The following is a 15,752-nucleotide window of genomic DNA, read 5'->3' as shown; positions in this document are numbered from 1 at the left end:
ACCGACGAACAGTGGTGTGCAACCTTTGTCGCACCAAGATCAGCTGGGGAGCCACCACCACCAGCATGCGCAGGCATATGATGGCCAAGCACCCCACAAGGTGGGACGAAGGCCGTTCACCGCCTCCGGTTTGCACCACTGCCTCTCCCCCTGTGCCCCAACCTGCCACTGAGATCCAACCCCCCTCTGAGGACACAGGCACTACCGTCTCCTGGCCTGCACCCACACCCTCACCTCCGCTGTCCTCGACCCCATCCACCAATGTCTCTCAGCGCAGCGTCAAGACGTCGCTAGCGCCACTGTTTGAGCGCAAGTACGCCGCCACGCACACGTACGCTCAAGCGTTAAACGTGCACATAGCCAAATTGATCAGCCTGGAGATGCTGCTGTATAGGCTTGTGGAAACGGAGGCTTTCAAAAGCATGATGGCGGCGGCGGCCCCGCGCTACTCGGCTCCCAGTTGCCACTACTTTTCCCGATGTGCCGTCCCAGCCCTGCACGACCACATCTCCCGCAACATTGTACGCGCCCTCACCAACGCGGTTACTGGCAAGGTCCACTTAACAACAGACACGTGGACAAGCACAGGCAGGCAGGGCCACTATATCTCCCTGACGGCACATTGGGTGAATTTAGTGGAGGCTGGGACAGAGTCAGAGCCTGGGACCGCTCACGTCCTACCCACCCCCAGAATTGCGGGCCCCAGCTCGGTGGTGGTATCTGCGGCGGTGTATGCTTCCTCCACTAAACCACCCTCCTCCTCCTCCTACGCAACCTCTGTCTCGCAATCAAGATGTTTCAGCAGCAGCACGTCACCAGCAGTCGGTGTCGCGCGGCGTGGCAGCACAGTGGTGGGCAAGCGTCAGCAGGCCATGCTGAAACTACTCAGCTTAGGAGAGAAGAGGCACACGGCCCACGAACTGCTGCAGGGTCTGACAGAGCAGACCGACCGCTGGCTTGCGCCGCTGAGCCTCCAACCGGGCATGTTCGTGTGTGACAACGGCCGTAACCTGGTGGCGGCTCTGCAGCTCGGCAGCCTCACGCACGTGCCATGCCTGGCCCATGTCTTTAATTTGGTGGTTCAGCGCTTTCTGAAAAGCTACCCACACTTGTCAGACCTGCTCGGAAAGGTGCGCCGGCTCAGCGCACATTTCCGCAAGTCCAAGACGGATGCTGCCACCCTGCGGACCCTGCAACATCGGTTTAATCTGCCAGTGCACCGACTGCTGTGCGACGTGCCCACACAGTGGAACTCTACGCTCTACATGTTGGGCAGGCTCTATGAGCAGCGTAGAGCTATAGTGGAATACCAACTCCAACATGGGCGGCGCAGTGGGAGTCAGCCTCCTCAATTCTTTACAGAAGAGTGGGCCTGGTTGGCAGACATCTGCCAGGTCCTTAGAAACTTTGAGGAGTCTACCCAGATGGTGAGCGGCGATGCTGCAATCATTAGCGTCACCATTCCTCTGCTATGCCTCTTGAGAAGTTCCCTGCAATGCATAAAGGCAGACGCTTTGCGCTCGGAAACAGAGCCGGAAGACAGTATGTCGCTGGGTAGTCAGAGCACCCTCCTGTCTATATCTCAGCGCGTTGAGGAGGAGGAGGAGGAGGAGCATGAGGAGGATGAGGAGGAGGGGGAAGAGACAGCTTGGCCCACTGCTGAGGGTACACATGCTGCTTGCCTGTCATCCTTTCAGCGTGTATGGCCTGAGGAGGATCCTGAAAGTGATCTTCCCAGTGAGGACAGCCATGTGTTGTGTACAGGTACCCTGGCACACATGGCTGACTTCATGTTAGGATGCCTTTCTCGTGACCCTCGCGTTACACGCATTCTGGCCACTACGGATTACTGGGTGTACACACTGCTTGACCCACGGTATAAGGAGAACCTTTCCACTCTCATACCCGAAGAGGAAAGGGGTTCGAGAGTGATGCTATAACACAGGACCATGGCGGACAAACTGATGGTAAAATTCCCATCCGACAGCGCTAGTGGCCAAAGGCGCAGTTCCGAGGGCCAGGTGGCAGGGGAGGCACAGAGATCAGGCAGCATGTACAGCACAGGCAGGGGAACACTCTCCAAGGCCCTTGATAGCTTTATGGCTCCCCAGCAAGACTGTGTCACCGCTCCCCAGTCAAGGCTGAGTCGGCGGGAGCACTGTAAAAGGATGGTGAGGGAGTACGTAGCCGATCGCACAACCGTCCTCCGTGATGCCTCTGCCCCCTACAACTACTGGGTGTCGAAGCTGGACACGTGGCCTGAACTCGCACTGTATGCCCTGGAGGTGCTTGCTTGTCCTGCAGCTAGCGTCTTGTCAGAGAGGGTGTTTAGTGCGGCTGGGGGAATCATCACAGATAAGCGTACCCGCCTGTCAACCGACAGTGCCGACAGGCTAACACTCATCAAGATGAACAAAGCCTGGATTTCCCCAGACTTCTCTTCTCCACCAGCAGACAGCAGCAATACCTAAACAATACGTAGGCTGCACCCGCGGATGGAAGCATCGTTCTGTATCCCCATCAAAAACGGGGACCTTTTTGCTTCATCAATCTGTGTATAATATTCCTCCTCCTCCTCCTGCTCCTCCTCCTGAAACCTCACATAATCACGCCGAACGGGCAATTTTTCTTAGGCCCACAAGGCTCAGTCATATAATTTTTGTAAACAATTTTTATACGTTTCAATGCTCATTAAAGCGTTGAAACTTTCACCTGAACCAATTATTATTCTTACTGGGCTGCCTCCAGGCCTAGTTACCAATTAAGCCACATTAACCAAAGCGATTAATGGGTTTCACCTGCCCTCTTGGTTGGGCATGGGCAATTTTTCTCAGGAACATTAGTACTGTTGGTACACCAATTTTTGGGGGCCCTCGCCTACAGTGTAATCCAATTAATTTTTAGCCCACCTGCATTACAGCTGACGTTACATCAGCTGTGTTGGGCACTGCAATGGGATATATTTATGTACCGCCGGTGGCTTCCTGGCACCCACCCATGCTGTTGGTCCACACGGAGTTGTAACTGCAAGTGTCCACTTCTAAAGAACCCCAGTCTGACTGGGGCATGCAGTGTGGGCCAAAGCCCACTTGCATTAAACATGACATTACCTCAGCTGTGATGGGCACTGCAATGGGATACATTAATGTACAGCCGGTGGGTTCCAGGGAGCCACCCATGCTGTGGGTGCACACGGAATTCCCATTGCGGAGTTGTACCTGCCTGTGACTATTTATAAAAAACCGCAGTCTGACTGGGGCATGCAGACACCTTGACAGAATGAATAGTGTGTGGCACATAGGTTCCCCATTGCTATGCCCACGTGTGCAGCTCCTGATGGCGGTGGCACAGGATTATATTTCTCATTGCTTCTGTACAGCATTGTGGGCTATCGCCCCGCCCCTTTTAAAGAGGGTCGCTGCCTAGCCGTGCCAACCCTCTGCAGTGTGTGCCTGCGGTTCCTCGTCATGGCAGACGCACTTATAAATAGACATGAGGGTGGTGTGGCATGAGGGCAGCTGAAGGCTGCGCAGGGACACTTTGGTGTGCGCTGTGGGGGGGGGGGGTTGGTCAGCATGTAACCCAGGAGAAGTGGCAGCGGAGTGTCATGCAGGCAGTGATTGTGCTTTGTTGGAGGTAGTGTGGTGCTTAGCTAAGGTATGCATTGCTAATGAGGGCTTTTCAGAAGTAAAAATTGTTGGGAGGGGGGGGGCACTCTTGCCGCTATTGTGGCTTAATAGTGGGACCTGTGAACTTGAGATGCAGCCCAACATGTAGCCCCTCGCCTGCCCTATCCGTTGCTGTGTCGTTCCCATCACTTTCTTGAATTGCCCCGATTTTCACAAATGGAAACCTTAGTGAGCATCGGCGATATACAAAAATGCTCGAGTCGCCCATTGACTTCAATGGGGTTCGTTACTCGAAACGAACCCTCAAGCATCGCGAAAATTTCGTCCCGAGTAACGAGCACCCGAGCATTTTGGTGCTCGCTCATCTCTAATTTCTATACATTAGGACTGCAGATGTATAGTCTAATTTGAACTGAAAGCTCACTATAGCTGGTTGTACATAGATAAACGTTAATTTTGCCTGTTGATTTTAGGGGATTAGCCATTGGTCTAATGTGTATGGGGGCAAACTGCAGATATGGAGGAAAAGAAGGGATCGGACATATTGGATTTGAACATGTTCTTTCATTTGTTTCCATAGGTTAAACAAGCATGTTCATGGGGGAGTCCAGATAGATGTTTAGAAATAAATATCTATTATGTACAGCTCGTCTGATAGTATGAGACAAATATTTTTGAAACTCCACCCACCTTTGTCTTTCATAAATTGCTCAGCCAGACATCGGGCTTCCTCTTGGATTCTTTCTTCAATGCTCCTCTTTCCCATTCCAAAATTCCTCAAAGTTGTCAGAGAAAATCAACGAAGGATTTTCCACCTTTCTCCATTGCTTGACACAATCCCTGTGGGTTCAAGTACGCAAGTTGAGGGCTAGAAAAATAGGAGTACTACACCAATCCATAGATTATGCATGTCCTGCCCCCTTCAATTCGATTGAGTCAAACTGCCATACTAGACACAACCTATACACAGGTATTGTGTTTTTTTCTGAAAGAAATCAGACCTGTTTTTCTAGTCCTGGACAACCCCAATTGAGTGGCTTCTAATTTAAGAATTTTCCATTTTACCTACATATTTATATCTTTGTTGTTCATCGTGGGCACTATTACATTAGCTAGTGCTACTTGGATTAAATGGGTTTGTTTGGTTGGGTTTGCCATTTTCAAATACACTTTGTGTTTTCAATGATTTGCAAGATCTTTGCTTGTTGTGCTCAAATAATATAGATGAAAAGCAAACACTAAAAAAAAAACATAAAAGGGTTGTTCAAGTTATGTAAAGGGCATCTCAAAGGGTTCACCATGCTGTAAGATAACGAAGCAGCTCATTCTCATCTCTCCCTGCTCATGCTCTACTCATATCTTTGGGTCCCCACTGTGCCGTTTGTTTACAGGCTGCAAGGCGCCTGTGACGTTCATAAAACTGCCGCTGCAGCCGATGACAGTGCTCAGTGATTATTGCTTCACGTTGTCACTGGCTGCAGCAGCTTGTTTGGGGACAGCTCAGGCTGACTGCAACCTGTTAAGAGGATGTCAGCAGGGAAACCCAGAGCCACCAGCAGGGAACAAGCAGGGATCAGGATGAGGTGAGTATGAGAGTTGCTTTGCTATTTTACACCTTGGGGGATCCATTGAGATGCTCTTTACATAACTCAGACAACCACTTTGAAAGGCCTAAACACTAGAGATGAGCGAGCACACTCGTCCGAGCTTGGTGCTCGTTCAAGTATTAGGCTACTCTAGATTCTCATTACTCGCGTCAATTTCATTTTTCCTCCCTGCATGTTTAGCGCCATTTTTTAGCCAATAAACATGCAGGGAAGGCATTACCACTTTCTGCGGTCACGTGCCAGCCGTCTGCATGTCTATAGCAGTGAGTGGTTGGCGGGATCAGGTGACCGCCGAGTACTTAAACTGGGGCCGCCCGCGGCTCGCCTCAGACGCATGCTGGCAGAGGTTAGGGAAAGTGTTGCTGCTGATATAGGGAAAGTGTTAGAGTAGGTCCTCTCTTCAAGAACCCCAATGGTCTTTCTCAGGGCTACTCCTCATTGTGTGCATTACTGTTTAGGCTGGCTGGGAAACGTAGTGCACCAATTTTTTTTAAAGCATCTTGGCCTGTGCAGAGCATTTTAGCTATAATGTTCTCTGTGTGCGGTGCATTAGGCAGAATTTTCATTGCTAAACAGTGTGCTAATATTTCCTGGGCCACTGCAGAGCATTTCAGCTATACCGTTCTCTGTGTGCAGTGCATTTGGCAGAGTTCTCATTGCTAAACAGTATGTTAATTTTTCCTGGGCCACTGCAGAGCATTTCAGCTATATAGTTATCTGCAGAGTTCTCATCAATAAATAGAACACTAATTTTTCCCGGGGCACTGCAGAGCATTTTAGCGGTGCCGCTCTCTGTGTGCAGTGCATTAGGCAAAGTTCTCATTGCTAAACAGTACGTTGACATTTCCTGGGCCACTGCAGAGCATTTCTGCTATACCGTTCTCTGTGTGCAGTGCATTAGGCAGAGTTCTCATAGCTAAACAGTACTCTGGCCCATACACTGGCTTTATAGTTTTTTGCCCCTGTGCAGAGCATCTCACAATACCCTTTCCTTGGGTGCGGTGAAGTAGCCTCAGTTATTGGCACTATCCACTGGGTTTATAGCTTTCTACCCCTGTGCAGAGCGTCTCACAATACCCTTTCCTTGGGTGCGGTGAAGTAGCTGCACTTATTAGCACTATCCACTGGCTTTATAGCTGTCTGCCCCTGTGCAGAGCGTCTCCCAATACCCTTTCCTTGGGTGCGGTGAGGTAGCCGCAATTATTAGCACTATCTACTGGCTTCATAGTTTTCTGCCCCTGTGCAGAGTGTCTAACAATACCCTTTCCTTGTGTGCGGTGAAATAGCCGCAGTTATCAACACTATCCACTGGCTTTATAGCTTTTTGCCCCTGTGTATCTGTCAGGTAAACACCTGTCAAGATTCATATTCAGCCTCAAGATGTACAAAAGAAAGTTTCCATCAGTTAACTATATGCACAACATTTGAAAATGGTGAGAACTGGAAACATACTGTATGTCAGAAAGTTGTAGAACTTTTATTATTAATAATAATAATAATAATAATAAAAAACTTTATTTGTATAGCGCCAACATATTCCGCAGCGCTTACATAGACAGGGGGGAATACAGAAAGACAAAATACAAACATTACAGAACCACGGTTACATATAGTAATCAGTTGATGGAAACAATAGGGGTGCGGGTCCTGCTCCAACGAGCTTACATACTACGAATAGTGGGGTGATACAGAAGGTAAAGGGGCTGGAGATGTGCGCAGTATGGCGAAGAGGAAGAGTGAGGGATGTTATACACAGACAATGGTCAGACATTTAGCCGTGTGACGGCAGAAACTGTATGACTGCAGGAGCGGTTTATGATGGCTAGCAGGGATTGCAGTCAGTAGGTCAGGGAGCATGTTATCAGGGGGAGTACAGAGGGGTTTATTTAGGGAATTCAGTATGCCTCCCTGAAGAGGTGCGTTTTTAGAGCACGCCTGAAGTTCTGCGAGTCCTGGATTACTCGGGTAGCCTTTGGTAGTGCGTTCCAGAGGACCGGTGCTGCTCTGGAGAAGTCTTGGAGGTGGGAATGATAAGTTCGAATTAAAGGGGCGCTCAATCTGGTTTCATTAGCAGAGCGCAAAGCCCGGGCTGGGTGATGGATTGAGATGAGGGAAGCAATATAGGGGGCGCTGCACTGTGGAGGGCTTTGTGGATGAAGGTAACGAGTTTAAACTGAATTCTGAATTTAACGGGCAGCCAGTGCAGTGACCGGCACAGGGTAGAGGCGTCCGAGTAGCGGCTGGACAGAAAGATGAGCCTGGCTGCCGCATTCAGGATGGATTGGAGTGGGTAGAGTCTGGTGCAGGGGAGGCCGATCAGCAACGTGTTGCAATAATCGAGCCGGGAGTGGATGAGGGCAACAGTAAGCGTTTTTAGCGTGTTCACAGTGAGAAAAGAGCAGATTCTTGCGATGCTCTTGAGGTCCAGCTGACATGTTCGGGCCAGAGATTGGATGTAGGGGGTAAAAGAGAGATCAGAGTCAAATATGACCCCAAGGCAGCGGGCATGTGGTCTAGGAGTTATGGTGGCGCCACACACTGAGATGGAGATGTCAGGATGAGGTCGGTTAGTGGAGTGTGGAAATACCAGTAAGTAATTTTTAGAGAGGTTTAGTTTTAGGTAGAGAGAGGGCATGGTGTTAGAGATGTCACAGGTCGAGGTGTATAGCTGGGTGTCATCAGCATACAGGTGGTATTGGAGGCCAAATCTCCTGATGGTTTGTCCAATAGGGGCTGTGTGGATAGAGAAAAGAAGAGGGCCGAGGACTGAGCCCTGGGGGACCCCAACAGCAAGAGGAAGAGGAGAGGAGGTAGAGCCAGCAAAGGAGACGCTGAAAGAGCAGTCAGATAGGTAGGAGGAGAACCAGGAGAGAGCAATGTCCTTTAGGCCGATGGAGCGAAGCATACTGAGGAGGAGTTCGTGGTCAACAGTATCAAATGCTGCAGAAAGGTCGAGGAGAATCAGTAGGGAGTAATCGCCCCTGGATTTGGCTTGCTGTAGGTCATTGGATACCCTAGTAAGGGCAGTTTCTGTCGAGTGTTGAGGTTGGAAACCAGACTGTAGGGGGTCCAGGAGAGAGTGCTCTGAAAGATGGCTTACAAGGCGGGAGTAAACCAGGCGTTCTAGTAGTTTGGAGATGAAGGGGAGGTTTGAGATGGGTCGGTAGTTGGCAGCATCAGTCACGTCCAGAGTCGGCTTCTTTAGCAGTGGGGATATGATGGCATGTTTGAAAGAGGGAAAGATGTCAGAGGTCAGAGAGAGGTTTAATATAGTGGTGAAATGGGGAATAACCATCGGGGAGAGAGATCGGAGGAGGTGGGAGGAAAGAGGGTCGCTAGCGCAGGTGGTGGGGCGAGCAGAGAAGAGCAATTTGGAGACTTCTTCCTCTCTCGCTGGAGTACAGATAGTGAGCAGGAGCTAGATACAGTGCTGACAAGACTAGGGTCAGGGCTAGTCTGGGATTGGGAAGTAATTTCCTGACAGATGTCATCTATTCTCTTTTTGAAGTAAGCAGTCAACTCTTCAGCACTGAGATCCGTCACTGGGGGCTGCGGTTTAGGGCTGAGAAGGGAGTGAAAAGTATCAAAGAGCCGTTTAGGGTTGTGGGATAGTGAGGAGACTAGAGAGGTGAAATAGACTTGTTTGGCATGATGGAGGGCGAGGTTGTAGGTTCTGAGCATGAATTTGTAGTGGAGGAAGTCTGCGGACGTTTGCAATTTCCTCCACAGCCGTTCAGCACTTCTAGAGCACTGCCGGATGAAGTGCGTTTGAGGCGTGAGCCAGGGTTGCCGCATTCTACATTGAATGGCTCGGGTCCTGGGGGGCGTCGCTTCATCCAGGGCATGTTTGAGAGCGGTGTTGTAGTGAGCGGCAGCCAGGTTGGGGCAGGCGAGGAGAGAGATAGGGGACAGAGAGGACTGTAGGGATTCAGCAAAGTCCTGGGTGTGAATGGCCTTAAGGTTCCTGCAGGTACGGTAGGTAGGTGGGTCTGGAGAGATGTTAGTGAGCGTGACAGAGAAAGAGAGGAGGTTATGATCTGAGAGCGGGAGAGGGGAGTTAGTGAAGTTGGAAACAGAGCAGAGATGGAAGAAGACCAGATCAAGAGTGTTGCCATCCCTGTGAGTGGGAGTGAGTTGAGAGAGACCAAGGGAGAAGGTAGGCGAAAGAAGCTGAGAGGCAGATGGGGAGTTGGGGTCATTAGTGGGGATGTTAAAATCACCTAAGATGAGGGTTGGAATTTCACAGGATAGGAAGTGGGGGAGCCAGGCAGCAAAGTGGTCCAAAAACAGGCGAGGAGCACCTGGGGGGCGGTAGATAACTGCTACTCGCATGGGAGTAATAGCTAGGAGCAATGGAGGGCGGGCCAGGATTGGGAGAGATATCCCCAGCAGCTAGTAACAGCAGAACAGTGAGGGTTAGCAGATGATTAGGAGATTTATGAGGATGACTGTTATCTTTGTTAGTGGCATGAGGGGGTTTGAGGCTTAGCAGGAAGGTAAAGAGTGCATGCGAGCTGTGCATAGGTGAGGACAGGAGAGAGGGGCTAATGTGAATAGCGTGCCCCAGAGGTTGGTACTTGAAAGAAGTTCCGAAACTGAGAGCAAGGATGAGAACAGAAGTGACAGCATTAGCGATAGCTTTGAAGTGTAAAGTATTTAGGCAGAGTTTGTGGCCTACCTGTCTCCTACCATGTCGAACTGCCATGGTCAAACTGTATCATACTTTCTCCAGCATACTTCATACAGCATTATATTCGCGTGGCATTTATTATACAATTGATAAGTTTCTTTAGTATTTGCATGTGGATAAGGAAATGAGCTATACGTCTTCATGCAGCAGGTGGAGAGAGGAAGCATGGCCTACTCCTGTGACTCGGTGTCAGCTGTGAGCCAAACCTCAAAGTGCATTTATTCTGAAACACTGCAACATTTTAAAATAAAGTACTCATGAAAGTCATAGGCATCTGTATCTCAGCTTTATGCTGCCTGTGATTCGTTCAGCATAAATCTTATGACAGAATCCTTTAAAAAAAAACACAGCAGGCGTCAATGTGTCAGGTAGAGGTATCCTAATTTTGGGTCTTTCTAGCTGTTGGGAATCCACAACTCCCAGCCTAAGAGCCTACGGCTACCCAATCATGCAGGGAATTCTAATTGAACTCTAATCTTTTTACCAGGTGCCTGTCAATGGTATGCAATAATAGTATGGTGGGAAGACAACACCGAGTAGCACAGAACAGCATTTGGTACATGGGGAACAATCTTGCTTTCTTGTCAGTGGTATGCAAAATAAAGCAGTAAATAACCAAAACTCAACAGTGTAAAAAGGGCTATATAAGTATATGAAAAAGGAAAGTCTGTTGTCGTTTTTTGCTTTCTAAACACTGTCACTCCTGTCCTTGTGACATATGTACTATTGCAGCTCAGCCCTATTCAGATAATTGAAGACATGCTGCAATTCCAGACCCATGGACAAAAGTGGCATTTTTTTCGGGAAAAAAAAGCTGATTTTGTTTTGAGGCAACCCCTTTAAAAGTAACTAGGTTGAGAGAAACTGAGATGGTACAATCTGAAAAACAGATTACATAAGGATTAGCCTGATTATTCTGCAATAACTATAAATCCTCTAAACTGATATTTTCATTTTATTCATTTATTTAAGCGACTTACCAAAATCTTTATTAAGAATCTCTTCTAATCCTAACTCTCCTCTATCACTAAATGCGTCACTGCAGTCCACCAATGCTTCCTTCACAGCATCATATCCAATCAGTACTATTGTCCGATAGTTTGATAACTAGATGGTATAGACGGGTCCATATGTCTTACCCAGCTACAGAAACAGAGAAAACATGATAAAGACATGAAACACTAAGCATAGTTTTACATGCAGGGTTTTTTAAATTATTATTAAGATGCAGTTTTTTGCTCCAAAGTTTTAATTAACCAAAGAAAAGGACAGTTTCAAAAGGCATCTTTCTGCAGGTCTAAACATGTCTTAACTTCAAAGAACACCATTTAATACTTTACATCCCGTGTATGGTGCTGCAGCACATTGCTCCTGTATTTTCCCATATAGCCGGAAACTCAAATCCGGGACCTTTAAACAATCATGCTCTAGCTATGGGGGAACTGTCCAAATGGTTAGAGCAAGCTGAACAGATGAACGGAATCTTGGAAGAAGATAAACGGACTTTGGAAAGTGACTGCGCTGAGCTGACCCATGAGGTGAAGGTTCTACTGGAAGACAAGCATGAATCAGCATGCAAGAGAAATGCAGTAGAGATGCAGCTTCAAGAACTACAAGTAAAAAGCACTGAAAGTGACAGAGTTCAGGCAGAGCTGTCTGAGAAGATTAACAGAGCACAGGTAGAGTTGGAAGCTCAGAGTGAAGAGTCTCAGAAGCTGGTGCAAGAAGAGATGCACCAGAGACTTGGCCTTAGTGTACACCTAAAGAGAATAGAAGATGAGAGAAATTAGTTCCTCAAGGAGTTAGAGGAAGATGCAGAAACAAAGAGAGACCTGTCTTAGCAGATTTCAACATTTTAGGCTCAGGTGTCAGATATAGAAAAGATAATTGCGAAGAATACTGCATGCTTGGATTCTGTTGAAGAACAAAAGAGAGAAATTCAAAGCTAATTAGAATTGACGATATGAAGAAAAAGCGTCTTCTTATGATAAACTTGAAAAGTTTAAAACAAGTCTTCAGTAGGCTTGGTCACCAATGTCAGATTGTGTCCAAACTGGAGAATAAACAGAAGATCTGTGAATAGGGGCTTGCTGAAGAGAAAATTAGGTCTGCAGATATGCCACTGAATGTAAGTGTGCTGAAGAAAGGGCTCATGAGAAAGAGAGCAATGTGCTATCCTTGACACGCACTCTGATAGGGGTGTCAGAGAAAAAGGCAGTGTTTCAAACTTTGCTAAGTAGTTAAGCACAACGATGAAACTCTGAGAATCAAATAGTCGTTTTGCTGGAAGGAAGGTTCAGAGACAAGAGAGGTCTAGGACCCAGTTCAAATAGCGAGTAAAAGGAAAAAACATCTTGTTGAAAAATTGTGAAAGAGAGATACAAGCAGCGAAGTATGCCAAATTATGCTTAGAAGGTGAAGGGGTGCTACAGGTGAACAGTTTGTAAAAACTGGAAAAGCCTTGAGGGAAGAAATTGCCTCTGTAAACAAGAGCAAAATCATTGAGAAAGTGAGTTAATGAAAGATGAGAGGAAAAAAGTGGGAGTGGAGCATGTGCTTGAGAGTTCCAAAGTCTATAAACCAATGTTTTGGCTTGGGAATTTTATTTTATTTTCTCCTCCCTTAATTCTGTATATGGGAGTGAGATTGATCAATTTTTGACGAGTTTGAGAAGGGTGCAGCCAGTCTACAAAACATCACACCTTCGCAGGAGAATGTGCAATTACATGGAATAAATGTAGGGGAAAAAATGGTTGCAGTGCAATTCCTTATTTTTTTTTTAAAGAGGCACAAGACGTATTTTTAAGCTTGACTCCTATGTTTTTATCCAGCATACAATAGACATGTTTCAGGGCTGTTGTGCCCCTTCCTAAGTATTTTAGCTGGGACACAGCCAGCATTGGTGTGTTGTCTTTACATAGGAGTGGAGTGCTTCAAGAGCAAAAAGTTAAAATCGCAGAAGGCAATTTGTTACAGACAAAGGTGTCTGAGAAAGCAAGTAGACTGCAGGTGGGAATGAAATTGCAGAACCAAGCGTCTCAGAAATAGTTGCAAGAAGAAAAATGTGCTCCTCAAGCAGTTAGAGATAGATGCAGAAACAAAGAAAAACCTGTTAAGGCAGATTTCAATACTTCAGAATATGGCTACAGAAAGGACTAAAAAATAGAGGAGAATACTGTATGCATGGTCTCCGTTGAAGAGCAAGAGAGCAAAATCCTAGAAGAATTTGAAGCCATAAATCAACAGTATAAAGAAAAGGCAGCTGCCTATGTCTTCAGCAGGAATTAGAAGATATTAGTGTGTAGTTTGGCCACCAACGTCAAATAGTATCCAACTGGGAGAAGAAACAGAAGATGTGTGAACAGTGGTTTACTGAGGAGAAAATGAGGTCTGCGAGATATGCCATTGATCATGAGCAGGCTCAAGAAAGGGCTCGGGAGGGAGATGTCAAAGTGCTCTCCTTGGTATGCACCCTGGAAGAGGACCCTGAAATAAAAACTGAGGCAGAATGGTTTAACAAGGTGCGAACAAAAAATATAAGACTGGATTAGCATCAAGATGGATATTGAGAAGAGAACTCTGGTACAAGAAAAGTTCAAGAGCATGTTCCAACAACTTATAAAAGAATGAAGACCCTGTTGGAGAATCTTAAAAATGAGATACAAGCAGTAAAGCATACTAAATTATACTTAGAAGGTGATCTGAGCACTACAGATGAACAGTTTGTGAAAACTGGAAAAGTCTTGAAATCACTTCTGTAAATAATAGTAAAGACATTCAGAAGGTGAGGGCTGAGCAACAGATGGAGGATGAGCAATCCTCTGAAGTACAAGAGACCAAAGAGAAGGCAGAATGTAGGCTACTTAAGCTGAGAAATCTACTAAAGATTCAGAGAGGCCTTAGAAGTTGCAGGTAAAGAAAACCATATGAAAGAAGTTGCGGAGAATAATAAAAGAGAATCAGTAGAGGCAAACTCTATACAAGGGCCTGAAGAGAAGCACTGAAGAACCAATGGCAGTTCAGGAATAAGAAAGATGAGTTGCAGCAAGAAATGCAAGGTTGAGAGTAGAGATGAGCGAACACGTTCGGCCCCGCCCCTTTTTCGCCCGAACACCGAACTTTGCGAACACCTCGGTGTTCGGGCGAAAAAGTTCGGGGGCCGCCGTGGCAGCGCGGGGGGGGGGTGCGGCGGGGAGTGGGGGGGAGAGGGAGAGAGAGAGGGCTCCCCCCTGTTCCCCGCTACTGCCGCCCGCGCCGCCGCGCATCTCCCCGCCCCCCGGCGGCACCCGGACACTTACGCGCGAACACTCCAGTGTTCGCTAAAGCCGGTGTCCGGGTGCGGATGTGTCCGTTACGGACACGTTCGCTCATCTCTAGTTGAGAGGAGTCAGCTAGGAAAGTGCCAGTTAAAAATTAGACTGAAGAAGATGCTGAGAATGTAGTTGAGAATGTGAAAAAAGTGCAAAGGTTCTTAGTTTTATAGAACATGAAGACAATTGTATTGATAGCCTGACACATAGCGATCCCTGAGTCGGGAGTTTTGACCCTGGATGGGCAAAAGCTATGATTAGGCCTATGGACTTTTTCAGGGAACAGATGCGTGGCAAGGCAGTGCAGAGAATGGCTTGCAGGGGTCTGTAAACAGGCCTTTTGTGTTCTCGAAGGTGTACTAATCAGCGGGGACAACTGTACAGGTATGTCTGGAGGAGTTAAATCCTCCAGATACATTCAGTTCCCTGTTGAAAGCCTGAGAGAGAAGCTGCAGAGGCAGCGTCAGGAACTGTAAACCTGAGGTGCGCCACAGACCAGACTGGCCCCATCATGTGTCTGATAAGGGAGGATGACCCCTAGACACACTGGGTGGGGGAATAGTGACAGGGACCAGAGGCGTAACTTGAAGCTCCTGGGCCCCAATGCAAAACCTGTAACAGGGCCCCATAGTTCTGGGCTCCCTATATGAAGAACAGAGGCCTTATGGGCCCCCTAAGGCTCCTGGGCCTGGGTGCAACCGCATCCCCTGCATCCTCTATAGTTACGCCCCTGACAGGGACCCTGTAGATTGTGTACCCTGAAATAGTGTGATGTTTGAGCGTGTTGATTCTGAAAAAAACTGTTGCTGCGTGAAATAAAGTTGGCAGAAGCCACCTGTAATGACTATGAGAGACAACCACACATCAAGGTAATGTCTGTTTTTTTCTGTACTAATCTTCCAAGGATTCTTCATCGTAGTCCGCTACTGTTATTAGTGGCAGTGATGGCACCAAGCAGTGCAGGTATGTTCCCAGCAGTAAATGAGGTGGTGAAACTACCGTCCATAAACATCTCATCTGTAGGCAACTCATTCATTAAACCTGCTGTTTAAATATTGAATGGTCTCCTACCATACAAAATACACCACACTGCCAGCTTTCCAAATCCTGACTGCTTCTGAAGGAAATGGCTAAGTAGCGCAGCATCCTCACTCAACCACATTAATACAGGAATATAAATCATTTTCTTGTACCTTGGCTTTCTCAGTTCGGTACCTGTGGCTCTCTCTGCACAACTTTACCAGGCAAGCATTTGATTGTTTACTAACCAGCTCACATATTCTGAACTACTAAACCTGTGAGTGGCGCATTTGTCTCTTTTTTTTCCTTATCATATTGCTATTTCATAAGCTAAAGAATTATATACACTGTACACATATCTATATATTTATAAAGACAAAAGCCCTCACTGACTCTCTGACTGACTCACTCACTCAATCACTCACTGACTGACTCACCACTAATTCTCCAACTTCCCGATGTCGTAGAAACATAAAATTTGGCACACGCATAGATT

At 47.3% G+C, this 15,752-nt stretch overlaps 1 protein-coding gene across 1 annotated transcript in view; it reads right to left on the bottom strand.

Annotated features, from left to right (window-relative positions):
• Positions 1 to 4,506, bottom strand: part of LOC136633382 (cytochrome P450 2H2-like) — a 61,510-nt gene extending 57,004 nt beyond the window's left edge. The window contains exon 1 of the mRNA XM_066609081.1: positions 4,320 to 4,506. The gene's annotated coding sequence lies outside the window, so the exon portion shown is untranslated. The remainder of the gene's footprint in view (positions 1 to 4,319) is intronic.
• Between the last annotated feature and the right edge of the window lie 11,246 nt (positions 4,507 to 15,752).

The sequence above is a fragment of the Eleutherodactylus coqui genome, chromosome 6 (assembly GCF_035609145.1).
Source record: "Eleutherodactylus coqui strain aEleCoq1 chromosome 6, aEleCoq1.hap1, whole genome shotgun sequence".
Classification (NCBI taxonomy): Eukaryota; Metazoa; Chordata; class Amphibia; order Anura; family Eleutherodactylidae; genus Eleutherodactylus; species Eleutherodactylus coqui.
This window is presented reverse-complemented; position numbering and strand designations above follow the sequence as displayed.